The 17410-nt window shown below is 62.0% G+C and overlaps 1 pseudogene; it reads left to right on the top strand.

Moving 5' to 3' along the window:
• The first annotated feature begins 13140 nt into the window (after positions 1 to 13140).
• LOC141750460 (ammonium transporter Rh type A pseudogene) lies at positions 13141 to 14529 on the top strand (annotated as a pseudogene).
• Positions 14530 to 17410: the final 2881 nt, after the last annotated feature.

Below are 17410 nucleotides of genomic sequence, written 5' to 3' on the forward strand. Positions count from 1 at the left end.
CCTCCGCGGCCATGCCCGGAGCGGCCAGCCGGGCGGCAGAGGAGCACGGGGTGATGATGGATGCTCTTCCCAGCTCTGCTCCCCAGCACTTTCCCAGCAGTTTCCCAGCAGCGGGCCCTGGGTGCTGGCAGGCGCGCCGAGCACCGCTCCGCCGGCTGCTGCAGGCAGAGGAGGGCGGCCGCCTGCAGGAACTTGGGGCCACAGTATTGTAAATATTACAGGTTTTGTGAAAGAAAAAGGAAATAAGCCAGCAAGGAGTCCTTAATGTGCCCTGGCAATTCTGCACAGCCCGAAACTCATTTTTTAAACCATTTCCCTCGCTGCGAGGTTCAGCCTCTCCATCACTGGTGGAGTTCAGGCTGTGGTCTCCCAACATTGCCCCTGCCAGCCTCACGTCCCTCTCCCAGCTTTAGGGCCACCACCAACCCCTGGCCCTGCAGCCCCCCAGCCCCATGCCACCCATCCGCTCGCCCAACAACATGCTGGAGTCTCCTCGGGACCATAAGGGAGGCAGGTTTTGTCCCCTTTGCATGAGTCATGGGGGAGTCTGGGGGCTTGCTCTCTCTAGAGGCTCCCAGCTGAGCTGATCCCCACAGCCATCCATCAGACCCACTTTGTGCTCCTCTTCTGAGCTGAGCCAGCAACGCTGAGAGGCACTCAGAGGCCAAAGGATCATGGGAAGGTTTGATAGTGCTCTCCAGAGGTCACCTAACTCAACCCAATACAACCCAACTCCATGCAACACAACTCAATACAACCAATATAACACAACCTAACCCAACACAAGCCAGACAATCCAATATAACCCAAAATAAGCCAACCCGACCGAAGGCTACCCAACCCAACTGAAGACAACCCAACTGAAGACAACCCAACCTAGCCTAACCAACCCAACCCAACCAACCTCACCCAACCAACTCAACCTAGCCTACCTAACCTCACCCAACACAACCCAACCAACCTGTCCCAAACTAACCCAACCAACTCAACATTGTCTACCCAACCCAACCCAAGTAACTCGACCTCCCATGCAAAGCAAGCCTCCCCATTGCCTCCCATGCAGCCGAGCTCAACCCTTCTGGGATGTTGCAGGGGTTGGAAACCTCTCCCTCCTCCCCAGCTCAGCAGCCCCAGGGGGGGTGAGCCCGGCAGGGAGCTGAATCATGTCCCCCCCCACTGACGCGGGAGCGTCACAGACTGTCTGAGGTTCGTCAGGAGAGTCAGGCCAGGCCGCGCGGGGCCGTTCTGGGAAGCCGTCCAGCCATCCGCTGGAGAGAGGAGTCTGCCTAAAAATGACTCTCCTGGCTCCTCTCCACACTCCGACCGTCCCATATGGAACAAATGTACATTTTCCATCAATTGTTTGTATTTTTCATTTAAAGAAAGAAGGGGGTGGGGGGGTGGAAGACAGAAAGCAAGCGGGCTATACATATACGCGAAGCATCGGTGACAGCAGATAGGCCCCATCGCGGAGAGGGAGAAACACTGGCCTGCGTTCAAGAGACTCAAACGTATGGTATGAAACAATAAATTTTAAGTGTGTTTTGACATATTTGGTGGTCTCTGCCTCACGCTTAATGAGCGTTGGTCCATGTTACGGGGGAACCGCACAGCTCGGGGTGGTTGGCAGGCTGTGCTGGGGCCAGCGAGGCCGGAGGTAGACATCGAGGTGGTCCAGGCATGTGTGCCCCGAGGGGACGGGGCACGGGGACGTGGCACAGGGGACCGCGCCGGCACGCTGGGAGGAAGGGATGCTACGGGCACCGTGGCGCCTCAGCACCCGCAGGGGACGAGCTGCGTCAGCGGCGATGCCAACTTGCAGGAAGAAGCACCAGGAGGTGCAGTTGGGTTGTAGCCAGTGGTGGGGGACACCACGCAACGGTGATGTCCCAGGGCAGCATCCTTCGCCACCGCAGGGCTTGGGCAACCTGTGCTCGCATCTCCGGGCTGGCTCCCAGCCGGGCTGCGCTGCTTTGCCTGCAGGAAGACCACGGGCTCCCGCATCCCCCGTCACGGCGGGGAGACAGCCCGAGAGGACAGGAGAAGCGGCAGGAGAGGCGAGCGCAGCCCTCCCGCGTCCCCCGCGTCCCCCGCCGCTGTGCCAGGCTGCCCGGCTCCCCCCGTCTGACAGGGCTTGATCAGAAAGATGGACATGAAAGTGGAGCTTGGCTCTGGTTTCTCTCTCATTCAGAACATTCAAAAACTATTAACTGTGGTGGGGGTAAGCAGGCAGCTGGTTTTAATATCGTGCTCTTCCAATTGTGTTGGCTTTTTTTTTTCCCCCTGCTTTTCGCGAGCACTTTAAGTGACATGGTTACATGTATTTGATTAAAAAGCTGTAATTCAACGAGTGCGTTTTCTTGTACTGTACAAAACGGCTTAAAGACACAGGATTTATTTATGGTGGTCTCCCGGTTTTCCAGCTCTGCCGAAAGACAAGATGACAGGGAAATTGCGGATGGGGGGACGGGTAGCGGCAGAGGGGGACACACAATCCCGCCTGGCTTTCCCAGCACAGGGATCACAATCAGATCCTTTCCTCTGCTTAAGGCTCAGCCTGTTGCCACCAGCCTGGTCCTTGGGGCCCGCCACTGGTCCCAAAGGCACGAGCTCCTTTTCAGTGTCCCCAAGGTCGGGCCTCAGCTCACAGGGGCTGGCAGAGAAGGGACAGTGAGGAGGGGACGCCTGGGTTTGTCCAAACTGGTCCCCATCTCGCCTGCAGCAAGATGCTGAAGGACCTGGCGTTGCCGGGGGGGAGATATTTTCTGTCTGTGCCCAGCCCCTGTCCGTGCAGGGATGCTGCCAGCACCGAGGAGCCCGTCCCAAGACGGCAGCTCCTTTTCCTAAGGAGGAAAAAGCCTTTACGAGATCCCAGCGAGGAGCCGTGGCCCGATGCCGCCGAGAGCCCTGGATCATCTCCCGTTAACCCCAGCATCTCCCCCGGCAAAGCCACGGCTTGGAGCCACGGGCACCCACACCCTGTCGGTCTGACTGCTTCAAAAGCGACGTGTTTCACCCCAAAAGGCAGGCGGGAAGCTGCAGAGGAGGTGATGGGAGAGCTGGGGGGCTGCTCTGCACCCCCTCGAGCTCCCCGATAACCCCGTCTCCCCATTCTGCCGGCACCGAGGAGCCACAGCACGGCTGCGGGACGGACTCAGTGCCCTACGCCATCCCCGGGCTGGCTGCGTCCCTGTGCGTGTCCCTGGTTTGGGATGCAGGAGCGTGTGTGTGTGTGTGTGTGTGTGTGGAACACCAGCCCCACTACAGAAAGCAGCTCCACCCAGCACATCTTCACCCCTCTCACCCAGATTTGCTTATATATACTAAAAAATAACCCAGCCATACCTCCACCTCACCTGTCCCAAAGCCCCCCCACCCCCAACCCCCGCCAATGTGCAACCCTGCGGACACGGACACCAACCCCAGCATCACCCAGAAACACCCCAGGGCACCCCATCCATCCCCCCATCCCTGCCTGGGGGGGGTCCGGGGGCCACCCGGCTGCCGTCCATGCCGAGATATGTCTTTTCCTCGGCTCGCTCCTGCCCAGGGATCACCTGCAGTTCAGTTGATTTATGAACGGAGAATTTTTCAAGCTCCGTTTCCTTTTCATTGTTGTTTCAGTTGCTGCGCTCGCTTCCGCCCGCCTTTGAATAACTCCTGCCACGCTGCGAGCGGTGAGAAAGGCAGCGAGTAAACACTCACACTCGGCCCAGGAGCCGGGGGGCAAGAGCCTTCTCCCCTCCCCGAAACCAGGGGGCCGGGGGGCTGCCCACCGGCCGGTCCCACCTGCGGTGGGAGGATGCCGGGCTCAGAGCAAGCAAAGCCCAAAAGCGGATCCCTCTTTTCCCGCAGCTGCGGTTTGGGATGGGGAACAGCATCCCGGCCCCCCCACCCTGAGGCACAGCCCCTGGGAGGTTGCAGTCCCGTGGGGATGCTGCTCTCCCACACTGTGGCTTGCGGAGGGTGGGTATAGTGGGTGGTTTTGCCGGGGCGACCCTAAAAAGTCCCTTGAGGAGGGGGGGTTTATCTCTCCGGGAAGGGCAGGGTCCCCCAGCCCAGGGCTCTGCTCCACCGTGGCTGGGCTCAGGGGTGGTACCCAGCTCCATCCCCGTTCTCATGCCAGGGTGATGCCCAGGTGGAGGAGGGAGGGTGCCTTCACCCGGTGTCACCCCCCCACGGCGCAGAGAGGATGCTCTGGAGGGAGCTTGGGTTGATCTACAGCAAAACCCTTAAAGAAGAAAAAAAAAAAAGACATAATAAAAGGAAAGGAAAGAAACCCCATCCGCAATCTCAGCTCAGCCCAAGACCCACATCCCCACCGCTGCCACCTGCCAGCCCCGCTGCCACCCGCCTGCCCCCTCCCTGAGAAACAGCCCCCCACCAGCGCAGACCCCCAGCTGGGGAGGTGGGCAGCTGCCCGTCCCTGCCTGCGCCCATTGTCCTGCCCTTCCTCCCCGCAGCCCCCCGCCGCCGCCCCGGGGCCGGGGGGGAAAACAGGAAGCTCCCCCCAGCACGCTGCTGCGGAAATGAGACAAGCGGGCTGGAGCGGCGGCGAGGACGGCGGGAGGAAGCGGACGGGATATTTGGAACCGACGGCAAATTCTTGGGCTTATCTCTGCGCCGCAGAGGCCCAGGAGTCCTTACAAAACAGCGCCCAGCTGGAGCGAGGCCCGCGGCCGGGGACGCGTCCTCGTCCCCGTGCCACCGCCCCTGGTACCCTGCTTGGCGGTGGGATGCTGGTGGCAGGGTGGGGACGTCTGCCTGGCATGGTGGGTGGCACCTGCATGCCTTTGGTGGTGGCAGGAGGGACGTGACGCCTTGCTGTGGGGTGAGGATGGGGGTGGGCAGCCCCTGGGCTGAGTGGTCCCCAGGTTTCACGTCCCATCCTTCATCATGGATTTGGGGACCGGAGCGCCCGCAGCATCCCTAAAGCCTGGGTAAAAATCCCATTGGTTTGTAAGTCTCCAGGGCACAAGTGCCCCCTTGCCTATGGGGAATTGTTCCCCGTCCTGCCCGCAGTCTGCGCTGGGATGCCACGAGCCCGTCACCTCCCCTTCCGCGCCCGCAGGCACCGGGGCAGAGCTGGGATGCAGGATGCTGGTCCCCTGCCCGCCCTGCGCCCTGCGCTGCCTGCCCGCGAAGGGTTACGGCCAGCCCGGCTTGCTCCAATTCAGCCCTTCCAGCTGCTGCTCGCCGTTTTGTTGGGTTTTAATTATTTTTTGTAACAATGCTGCCTTACTTTATATTCAGCATGTTGGGCCTGGCTGGGGAATAGAAAGCGGGTCCGGGCTGGGAGCGCCCGACCCAAAGGCAAAGGTTTCTGCAGCGCTTCCTAAAAGCGGGCAGCTGCCTGCTGCAGGCAGGGAAGCTGGGCTGGGATGGTGGCATCTTCCCAGGGGAGCCAGGAACGCCGCCAGCGCCCAGAGAGCCACAGTGGGTCTTTGCTGGGGTCGGCCCCTCGTTTGTTAATTGGTTGTAAAAATTAGGCAGGAGCCCTGCAGTGGGCAGCGAGAGCAGCCGGGGAGCAGCACCGGGAGCGACTTGAGATGGGGCACTGCCATCGCCGAGTGTCCCCACACCCGGTGGGGACCCCGCCCGCCCCCGCCGAAGGCACCCAGTGTGATGGGAGCAAGGAGGTACCCATGGAGCCGGAGAGCACTGGCAGTCTGGGTGATGCCCGTGGCCGGGACCCGCTGGGGAAGGCTGCCATGGCCAGTGGAGCCAAATTTGGTGGCCTGGGGGGGGGCAGGGTGTGACGGGTCACCCTGGCAGAGGCTGAGACTCCTCCTCTGCGGGGAGGAGGACAAAGGATGGAAGCGGCTGCCCCGTTGCAACACATCCCCGGGTGAGCACAATGGAAATGCCATCCTCCGTCTTGTGAAACAGGAACCTCATATGATCTCGCTGAAGGCTGGGGACACTCTTGTAGGTCTGAGCGTGACGCTCCCCGGGCTCCTTTCTCCACCCGCGGTGAACAGGGACGGCGGGGACTCCCCCAGTGCACCCCTGCCCCGGTGAGGACCAAGCTGCGACCGCCGGCCCCAGCAACGCCAGGAGCAGGGGCTCAGAGGTGACCTGACGGAGGAAAGCGATGCCCTGGAACCCACCCTGGGGCCAAAATGCACCAAGGTGTCCCCCGGCCCCACCGAAACACCGTCCCATGGAGCCACATGCACCCGTAGCCCCACTGATCATCTCCCCGCGGCCCCGCTTGAGGGCTCCTAAATAAACTTCGTTCTCCCTTTATGTTCTTGACCCCAGATTTAATTAGACCCCCCGCTTCCTGCCTATATGAAAAATCACTTCCCCGAGCAGGTGGCTGCGATACCGCCGGGGCTGCTGTTGTTTTCTTCGGGGGTGGGGGGAAGGTGGTAAATGGGGGGAAGAGTTTGTTGTTTATTTTTATATTTACAAAGCGCAGCTTTTTCCTGGTGCCGGGCATCGGAAGAGTGGCAGGATGTGACCTTCATCCATCTCCTCCTCGCTCACACAATACGGCCGCGAGCGCCGCGGGCCGTCGCCGGCATTGTCCCCCCGCGGCCGACGGGCACCTCCCGCGTCGCCCCGCCGGCACCTGGCGCCCGCCGGCACCCGGCACCACTGCCCCCCTGCCTGGCCCCCGCCGCCCCACACACATGCACAGGGGGAAAAAAAAAAAAGGAATAATAAAAAAAAAAATAAAATGGCAAGGTTGCCGGTTTCCTCTCTGGAAAACAAGTGGGAGCCCCACGCGGGGCGGCAGCGTGGGAAGGAGGGAGCGGGGTCCCGTCGGGTCCCCTGGGAACCTGCCCTTCTCGGGGAGGGGGGGGAGGGGTGGCCAGGGCACACTGCCCCCTCCTTTGCCCTGTGCATGGGGCAAACAAGCCCTTTTCCTTCATGCGTGGGGCAAAAGAGCCCTTCTCCCCCCTCCCATGCATGGGGTAAATGAGCCCTTTTCCTCCGCGCATGGGGCAAATGAGCTCTTTTCCTCCCTGTATGGGGCAAACAAGCCCCTTTCCCCACCACGTATGGGGCAAATGAGCCCTTTTCCCCTGTGCATGGGGCAAACAAGCCCTTTTCCCCCCATGCGTGGGGCAAATTAATCTTTTCCCCTTGTGCATGGGGCAAAAGAGTCCTTTTTCCCTGTGCATGGGGCAAATGAGCCCTTTTCTTCCATGCATGGGGTAAATGAGCCTTTTTCCCCCTGTACACGGGGCAAACAAGCCCTTTCCCCCCCCCATGCCTGGGGTGAACGAGCCCTTTTCCTCCACATGTGGGGCAAATGAGCCCTTTTCCCACCGTGTGTGGGGCAAATGAATCTTGTCCCCTTGTGCATGGGGCAAAAGAGTCTTTTTTTCCCTTGTGCACGGCAGAAATGAGCTCTTTTCCCCCCCGTGCATGGGGCCAAAGCCCGCCACGGCGAGGAGGGGGTGCAGACATCTGTTTCCCCCCCCAGCCCTAAGCTCCTGGGGAGCACCCAGCAGGCAAGAGCCCACCCAAACCCCAGCAGGGACTCGCAGAGCGGGTGCTGCTCCCCGTTCCCCATCCCACGCGGCTCCTCCAGCCTTCTGGAGCATCCCGGTCCCCGCGGGGGCTATAGCGGCACGGGGCCGGCAACCAGCTGGAGCAGCTGCTTGCCGGCTCCGGCTGCCGGTGGAGCTGCGATGGGCTGCTCGGCACAGCCGGCCTCGGCACGGGGCTGGCGCTGCCTGGCCTCCCCGGGCCCAGCGTGGGACGGGTGAAGACGTAATGAAGTGAAATCTGCTTTCTTTCATTCTTCTCAAGAAGCACCGCGCTATAGAGGGCTGCGCAGCCCCTCGATCGGGGGAGAGGCGCGCTCCGACCCCGACTCCATCCATTTTTGCAAATTAGTGTCCGCGGGGACAAATATTTGATGTGACTCACCCCCCCCCACCCCCCCCCAAACCTAACGCTGGCACTCGCATGCTACTTTCTGGTGGTGTCACCACCCCAAATAAATAATATCGGGGTATTTTACACAGCCAAAGGGTCTGTCACCCAGGAGCATCTTCCCCAGCCGGCCGAGCTCTGCTCTGGAGCAGCCCAAGACCCTGGGCTGGCCCTGCCCAGGGGGGTCAAGGAGGGGTGGGCACAGCGGGTGAGAGTCCCGGCTACTCCCTGGCACCGCAGCCCACAGCCCGGTGGAGCGAGCTGGCACAGGGCTGGCATGTCCCAGTGCCCTGCTCAAAGCCTGGCCCCGTGGCAATGAAACTCAGCCGCTTCTGGAGCAGAGGGTGGTGCCAGCGCAGGCACGGCACGTAGCACGGCGTGGCGTGGCACAGCATGGCCTGGCACTCAACACAGCACGGCACGGCACGGCATGGCATGGCACCGGGACAAGCCTCGTGCTTGCAGAAATGCCACCCAGAGCCGCCAGCACCTGGGGGCCACTTTAGTCTCAACCCAGCCGGGCATTCAAAAGCAGAGCGGGGCGGTTTATTCCTTATTTATCCCATAATTCACCGGCATGCCCCCATCTCACGAGCCGGTCGGGCCCCATCCCATTCAGGAGCACAGGTGCAGCCCCGCCGGGGCTCAGCACCCATCGCCCCAGCGCGGACCCCCCCCGGCACCCATGGGACCCCCACCCCACAGGACCCCTACCCGTGGGTCCGGCGGGCCATGGGTGCCCAGCCGGGCGCGGGGCGGGCAGCACGCTCGCGCCCGCGCTGCTCGGCACAGTTGGTTATCGTTACATTTGGCATCGGTCGCTTCCATTGGGCTCAATAGGGGAGGGAGAGAGAAAAAGGAAAACTCAGCTCAGGGCGATTTAATAAGTTCAGTGTTACGAGCTGGGGAAAAGCTGTGGAACACACAAGTGGTAACGCAGGATTAATCTTTCCTTTAGTCTTGGGAATTATGTTTTCATTAATCCTAATTTTTCCAGATGTTTCACTCCTTATACCATGCTCTTCAAAGCCTCTGTGGCTGCAAATTCTAATGAAGCCATGAGAACATTTTAAAGAGAAAGATTCAAAGCTTAAATTGCTTCCTTTTTTTTTTTTTTCTTTTTCTTTTTTTTTTTTCTTTCCCCCCCCTCCTCCTTCTTTTCCCCCCGGTTGGGCTGTCGGGGAGTGCATGCGTGTGCGGTCCCAGCGCCTCCACATGTTGTGTTACACAATGTGCTAACAAGATGGAGAAGGCCACTCGGACCGCGTGATGCCGGTGTGACGTCTGTTCGGCTTTGTGTGTCCCCCCCCTGCCCCTACCCTGGCAGGACCCGGTTGCGAGGGGCTGGGGAGGGGGGGGGCTGGCCCCCCGCCCGCCGCCTGACAGCCGGCACCGCGACTCCTGGGGTCGGAGCTGGACGGGAGCTTTTAAAACGCTGGTGGTGCTCGCTCCCGGCGCGCTCAGACACCGCGCGGGTGTTTGTGTAGGACCTACAGAGGGGATGGAGAAGGAGCCAGGCGAAGCTCCGTGGGCAGCCCGGCTCACCGGCAGGATCTTTAAGGGATTTCGGGGTGCTGCAGGCTCAGGAGAAGAGTGATGCCGAGGCCGGGGGTGCCATCGTTTGTCCCTCCCCACCGCGTGGTGCCTCGGACGGGTGTCCGCTCGCTGTCCTGCCGGGATGAAGCCGGAGCTCCTGCTCCCTCCTGCCCGGCAGCGGGTCCCCAGCACCCATCCCCGGCTGCCGGCACATCGCCACGGGATGAGGGCACCCCGGTGCCACCACGGCGTTCCCAAACCTTCTCCGGCCAACCCCAGCCCGGCACAGCCGCAGGATCCGGCCGCCGCCACCCGGCTGGGCTGAGCATCCCTTCCTCGCCGGGAGCCCTCGTCTGACGCAGGAGGTCAGACAAGACGATCGGAACAATCCTCCCGGTCTCCAGCGCCGGGGATTCAGATCCATGTACTTATATGGCCTGCAAAATGCGGTGGGAGCATGACCAACGTCTGGAAATCCAGATATGACTAGATCCCTTCATTAGTAATTTCTTGTACATGACTTTCTAGACCATAGGGATTTGTTAAATTTGCAGGAGTGTTTTCTCACAGTGCCATGGACTGGCTGCTGCCAGCATATATTGGCTCGGATCTGTCAGATCCTGTTGCCTTATATGACCCTCGGTTAATTCAGCTTTTCTTTGTATCCAGCCCTCAGCGGGGAACTCCTCTCGCAGTCTCAGCGTGGATCATGCTAAAATGGTTCCCCGGTCCTCCTGCCATAAAACAACTGCCCACACAGTGAAAGGGGGACGTGGGGGGTGGAATTCAATGGTCCCCTCCCCGCCGCCCCGGCCCTCGCCAGATGCTTCCTCCATCCCCGCTCCTTCGGTGGCGAAAGCAAGCTCTCCATGCCTGGAAAATGTTACCGGAGGGACCGGACCTTCACCCCCGGTGCCGGGTCCCCCCCACCAGGACCGTGGCATCCCGCCGGCGCACCCCGCACCCCGGGGTTAATCATTCGCCGCCCTCGGGGGTGCTCCGGGGATGGAGGGAGGGGGACTTTCACCTTCCCAGCGACCTCTTGAAACTTCGACCTTCTTTTATGGGCCCCATAAAGGTTATTTTTTAATCTGTGCCCCAGCGGTGTTTCCCCCCCCTTCTCCACAGAAGGGGTCTTTGGCCTGGGGACAGCGTGGGCATCGCCGCTTTGTGCATCTCCTCTGGTTTGGGGAGCGAGGAGGCTGAACGGGCTGGCCTTTTTCCCAAGGGAAGGGGATGGTGGTACCCAACGGCTCGGCAGAGGAGCGTGGTCATGGTTGGCCCTGGTCTCTGTGTGTATCCATGTGCCGGCACGACTCAGGCCCACGTTGGGTCCCTCCAATGGCTTCTGCCCCTCTGTGAGCCTGGATAAGCATCCCAAATCCCCGAGTGCTGCCAGGGCAAGATTTCCAGGTGGAAAAAGGGCACGTGTCCAAGGACATCTCGCTGAGCTTGCAACTCCCTGTTGCCCGCCAACTGAGATAAGGAGCTGTGTGCTTTGGGACAACAGTGTCACCTCCCGAAACACACCCGTCCCTGATCCCGGCAGCCCAACCCCACGCTGCCGCTTCCTTGTATGCCCTTGCACAGCATCTATGGACCTGGCAAGCCGAGCCCGGCCAGGGCACCCCAACCTCCCGGTGTCCCCACACCTCTGCCCCTTGCCAGAGGTGACGGCCGGATCCAGGAGGATTTTTTCATCCCAAACCTCCCAGCACGATGCTTGTCCTCTCCAGCAGATGTGGCAGCACCGGGATGCTCCAGGAGAACACATCTCCTCCAGCAAACTCCTCGCAGGAGGATTACTGTGCCGTAACCTTGAAATCTTTGAAGCACTCTGCTTTCTAAAAGACCTGTTCAAAAGCTTTTTCTTTTAGCGTTTTATTTAACCTCACCTTAAAAAAAGGCCCCAAACCGAAGCGGGAAGGGGAGGGCTGAGCCGCCACAGGGCAGCAGGAGAGGACCGGTGAGCGCTCCGGTGTCGGCACGCCGGGGTGAGCCCTGCCCTCGCTGACACACAGCTCCCTTGCTCAGCCGGGGCCAAAACGTTTCCCCCAGCTCCTTAAGGGCAGCCCGGCTCCTCCATTTCAAGAGCTCCGAGCATCACCCTGGGGTTTTGTCTCACCGGCCATGAACCGAAGAGCTTTTACTGCGCCAGGCTGTCCCCTGGAAAGTCCCTTTGGCAGGTTGGTGTGGTCACAGGTGAAGGGTCAGGGGGCCGAAATCATCTTTCTTTGCCTTTATTATACCAGCAAGGGGTGGGGGAGGCTTCGCCTGCGTCCCCTCGTCCCTGCGCTGGTGGAGGTGGGGGCCGGCAGCATCCGTGGGCGGTGGGTCGGGCTGTGTCCCAATGTGGGCATGGGCAGGAGCAATGGGAGCATCCTGCCCGCTCGTCCCATCCCATCCCCGGCCACACCAGGGACACCGGAGAGAGACGTATGGCACCGTGGGGACCCCAGCCCCGCATTTCCTTGGGCAAGAGACCCCCGTGGGAGCACCCGCTGCCGTTAGCAGCACCGTCCGTGCGGCAGGGACACATTACGGGCAGACAAATCGTCCCGGGTGCCATCCCACAAACCCCCGCAGCTCCCACCACCCCTCCGCTGCCGTTGGCCATGGCTTGGGCACAACGCAACCCCTCCTCAAGCCCCGCAGGCGCTGCCTTCAAAGCACCTCCTCCTCCTATACGTTGCCCCCATTTCCAGCATCTTTGGGTTGAAAAATGGCCGGGGAGGGTTTGGCAGAGGAGCCTCGCGCAGATTATTCAACAATTGTTTCCCATTTTGCGCCCTCGCCTGCCTCATCCTCCAGTAACAATGACGAAGAGCGGCGCGGAGCCAGCGCCCGCGGCAGGGGTGTTGAGATCAGGGACAGCACAAAAATATCTTCTCTCTGGAACAAATATTTACCAACCCTTCTGCCTTTTGTTCTTGTGGTTCTCATATATTTTTTTTTTAATTTTTTTTTTTTTTTTTCCAGACATTCACTGGCAAAATGTCACACTAAGCAGCAACCCAGAAACTTCGGGGTAGCTGCTTGGCTGCTCTGGGCTTTGTTTTTCTCGCGCGCTAATTGTTAATGAATTTCCAGCCATTCAAGCCAACGCAAACCTGTGAGAAAATGATCTTTTCGGCCCCGATTTCGGAGCTTTATGGCGTTTCGCAAAATCCGGGCGGTTGCCGAGCGAAACGTGCATCATCCCGCAGCGTGGGGTGGTGGTGGTGCCGGAGCCGTCCCCGGGTGGGATGCGGCAGAGCCAGACCGGGAGCTGGGGGGGGGGTCTGAGCTCCCAGCATCGTTCCTGGGGCTTCAGTGGCGTGGTCCTTGCTCCCTGGATGGGGATGGTTAAATGGGATGTGTACTGTGGTACCCTCATCCCTGGCCGGCTCCTCACAGATGGTCCTTCTCCCCCCTCTGCCCCATGGTTTTTCTTGTTTCCCTTCAAAATCATAACCCCCCTCCCCCCACCATGTCCACTTTTTGTGGCGGCCAAACAAGAGCACGTGGGGGATTTATGGGCGTTGTGTTTAAAGAAGGGAGGGGGAAAAAAACCCTCTTCTGGCACATAAACTTATATCTTCAGTTAAAAATTAACCCTGGCCATAAAACGCCAACACAGGAACGAGCGGAGCTCACCCGGCGGGTGCTCCTGGGCTGCCGCCCCGTGCCCCACCACCCCACCGGTCACCGTCCCCTTCTGTCCACCTCGGGATGGCCGTGTCACCCTCTACCCGCCGCCTCCTGCCCCTCTTCCTGGGGCTCTTCCAGGGTGCCCTGCTCCTCTTCTTCGCCCTTTTTGTCACCTACGACAAGCCCTCAGCACAGGCGGAGGATGTCAACTTGGTGGCCAACCAGCTCTACGGCATCTTCCCCCTCTTCCAGGACATCCAGGTGATGCTGGTGGTGGGGCTGGGGCTCCTGCTGACCTTCCTGCCCCAATACGGGTTCAGCGCCCTCACCCACAACTTCCTCCTGCTCAACTTCTCCACGCAATGGGCGCTGGTGCTGCAGGGCTTGCTCCATCACTTCCACCACGGCCAGGTCCACCTGGACCTCCACAACCTCCTCACCGCTGAGTTCGCTGCTGTGACGGTGCTCATCTCTGTGGGGGCCGTCCTGGGAAGGACCAGCCCCTGCCAGCTCCTTGTCATGGCCGCCTGTGAAGTCCCCATCTACCTTGCCAGCGAGTGGGCCATCACCACCCAACTGGGCGTCCTGGACGTGGGGGGCACCATCACAATCCACGTCTTCTCCTGCTATTTTGGCCTCGGCATGTCCAAGGCTCTGTTTGGGGCAGTGCAGCAGCCACCGCACCCCAAGGAGACCCCAACACCCCGCTCCGACCTCCTGTCCCTCGTGGGGACGCTCATCCTCTGGGTTTTCTGGCCCAGCTTCGTGGCCGTTCTCTGCCAACCAGGAGATGCCCAGCATCGTGCCATCCTGAACACCCTCCTGGCCATGAGTGCCAGCGCTGTGACCACCGTGGTGGCCTCCAGCCTGCTGGAGAGTGACGGCAAGCTCAGCCCTGGCCACCTGCAGAACGGCAGCCTGGCCGGCGGGGTGGCCATCGGCGCGGTGGCCGACATGGCCGTGCCACCGGTGGCCGCCCTCGCCCTGGGTAGCCTCTCGGCCGTGGCGTGTGTCCTTGGCTTCAGGTTCCTCACCCCGCTCCTGGCAAGGAAGCTCGCGCTCTGGGACCAGTGTGGCATCCACAACCTCCATGGCTTACCCGGCATCCTCGGCGCCGCAGCCAGTGCCGTGGCCATCCTGGTGGCACCCGAGGACACCTCTGGGTCCCACTTCTCCCAGGTGTCCCCCACCGGGGGCAATGCCAGCGAGGCATTATGGGGAGAGTGGGGGGACCACGGCGCGGGCCGGCAGGCGCTGTGCCAAGCGGCGGGGCTGGCAGTGGCCATCGGGGCCTCGCTGCTCACCGGGCTACTCACCGGTGCCGCGCTCCGGCTGCCCTGCCTGGCCCGGCCGCCCGAGCGGCTCTGCTTTGATGACTCGCTGTATTTTAAGATCCAGGATCAGGCTGAGAACTCCAGGACGGGTGACACTGTCGAGGAAGGAGCCCTGGCTCTGAGGGAGCGGGTTTAGGCAATGGCGTGTGTGCAGACGTGGCGAGGGATGGGGGACCAGCTCGGGGGTTGGCCCTTTCTGCCCCCGTCACCTGGCAGGAGACCTGCCCCGTGTCTGGCTCCAGCCGCCGAGGATGCTGGCAGGGCCAGGGCAGCTCCCTGGCGTGGGTCCTTCCTCCATCCTCCCACCCCGATGCTGCAGACCCCCTCCTCTGCCCTGGCTGCTCCCAGGATCCTCCAACCCTGGCAGTGATGAGAAACAACCTGAGGGTGTCTCCCCCGGGATGGCTAATAACCCCCGGCTAACCCGAATGTCCCCATCACGGGGCTCCAGCACCAGCTGCAGTTGGCATCACCCTGACCCTCGGCTCCGGCTCCCGCTCGGAGCTCCCCTGCCCGGAACAGGCAGCACCCTGTGGGGGTTGCGGCTCCAGCCACAGCTCGGGACTCGGCATCCCCTGCCCGGAGGATGGAAACGCAGCGGTGGGGTGAGGTGAGATGAGCTGAGCTGGCTCCGAGCAAGGGATTTTAGAGGGATTTGATAACCTGCACTGGGCAAGCCGCTCTCCGGGACACATTGCAAAGGGAGGTGCCAGCTTTTTTTACCATGCAAGTGGCGACGAGGACGCAGCCCGAGCATGGAGAGGACCCTTGGAGAGAGCTGGGATGCAGGAAGGACCTCCACCCCGCAACACCCTCATCCCACCCTGAAGCTGGGGCTGGGAAAGCTGTTGCCAGCATCCCAGGGTGCTGGGGGGCCCCGAGGAAGAGCAGCGGCCCCAGTTCCATCCCGCCCTGGGCAGCGAGCCGCTTCCACCCCGCGGAGGACAAAGCCTGCGGTCCATCGCTGGCATGTGGCAAGCTGCGAGCGCGGGGCCGCATCCTGCCCGGGGAGCGAGGGCTGTGATTCACATCCCACCACCACCCCCCCTCCATGAGTCACCGCTGCCCCTGCACCGCCACGGATCCCGCTGCTGCGGAGACAATGTCGACGATGCTCGATGCTCGTGGGCTCCCGAGGGGGTGGAGGCAACCAAACCTCCCCCCCAGCACCAGCCGCAGGAGCTGGGGGCTCTCAGCGCGGTTTGGGGTCCCCAACCCCACGCTGGATCCCTAACCGCCCGGCATGGCCCCAGGCAGAGCCGGCACCAAGAGGGAGCGAAGCTGGGGAATTCGCCCTCCAATAATCACAAACAGGCTCGGGAGCCCGGGCGTGTTTGGTTAATTGTTAGAATAAAATATTGCCGAGCTCTGACAAAGGAATCCTGCCCCACAGCCCGGCGCGGCCGAACAATGGGCCCCGGCGCAGGATGCCGCAGGCCGAGCAGCGGGGCCAGGGGCCGCGGTGGCGGGGGGCAGCGCGGTCCCCCTTGCTCCCCAGCCGAGCCCCGGTGGCCCCCCAGCTTCTCGGCATGGCCGTGCCCTTGCTGGGGTTGGAGCCACGGCGCACCCGCTGCCTGGCTCCCGCTGGGCGTCGAGAGCCGCCGGAGCCTGCGCCCACCCGGGGAGCTGCCATAGCATGGGGGCCGGCATCGGCAGCATCCAGCCTGCACTCCCGCCGAGCCCGGCATCCCGGTCCCGCCGGCTTCCCCCCATGCAGAGGCCTGCCGGCTCCAACGCCCGGCTCCGGCTCCAGCTCCGGCGGCGGGGAGGAGGGTGCATGGGGCCAACAGCACCAGCGACTGCAGCCATCCCCACCCCGGGAAGCAGCCGTGGGGAGGAATCACATGCACACACGCATGCAGACGCATGGACATGCGTGCACACACCCATAGTCACATGCACACACCCCTGCACGCACACAAAACGGTGTGCACGCATCCATGCGCACACCCGCACATGCACGCACACACATATATCCTCATGCACACACACGTATGCACGTGCGCACACGCAAAACAGCGTGCACGCATCCACGCACCCCCCAACACACACGCGGATGCACACACACACACAACCACACACCCGCCCCATACACACACACCCACACACGTACATGCACGCACGGACATATACATGCCTTCACACGCATGCACGCGCACATAACACGCGCAGCCCCGAGGCTGCACGCCTTTTGCCGGCGGAGGCGGCAGTGGAGTGGGGCAGAGCGCCTTTCCAGCATCTCCCAGCCCTTCCCGGCGAGGACAAGGATACGGCCCCTCCCTGAGCCGCCTGCGGCACCCGGCGGGGGAGCGGGCAACAGGGACGCGGGGAGGGAGAGCCCCCAGAGCTGGGCCTGGGCGCACCCCGCCTCTCGGCTGGCATGTCCTGGCACGGGCACCCCAGCACGCCATGGCACAATCTGGTCTGCAGATGCTTCCAAAACCAGCAACGGGCCCAGGAAACGGGGGAGTTAAGAGGGGGGGAGTCAGCACTTTCCCGCTGCCCGGAGGGGCTCAGACACCCAGCATCCCATGGCCGGGGGGGTGCCAGGACCCACCTGGGCCGCGGCACAGCTCCGTGCAGCCCCGTTCCCGGCCGTCCCCATCCCCCGGGACCCGCCGTCCTCCAGCTGGAGCCGGGCAGCGATGCCGCTGGGTGTGCCGCCCCGCGCCCGGCTCTCCCCGCTCCTCCAAACCAGCCGCTCTCTCCAAAGGATGGAGCAGTAAAATATTCAGCAGAGCCCCTAGCGTTTATCACACCGTAAATCTGGGCTTTCAACAGCTTTACGATGCTGCAGGGAGATGGGAGAGAACAAAAACGCTGCTCTGCTTCGTCAGACACAGCCTGCGTGTGCCAGTGCCCCCAGCACTGGGGCTGGAGGGGACGGGCCCCCAGCCCGGCTTGTGAGGGGGATGAGGACCAAAGCAGGGGGCTCGTGTGGGTGAGAGCCCCCCCCAGACACCAGCCGGGGGGGGCTGCTGGCACCCCAGGACGGTGGCAGCTCTGCTCCAGTCAAG

The sequence above is a fragment of the Larus michahellis genome, chromosome 12 (assembly GCF_964199755.1).
Source record: "Larus michahellis chromosome 12, bLarMic1.1, whole genome shotgun sequence".
NCBI classification, from domain to species: domain Eukaryota; kingdom Metazoa; phylum Chordata; class Aves; order Charadriiformes; family Laridae; genus Larus; species Larus michahellis.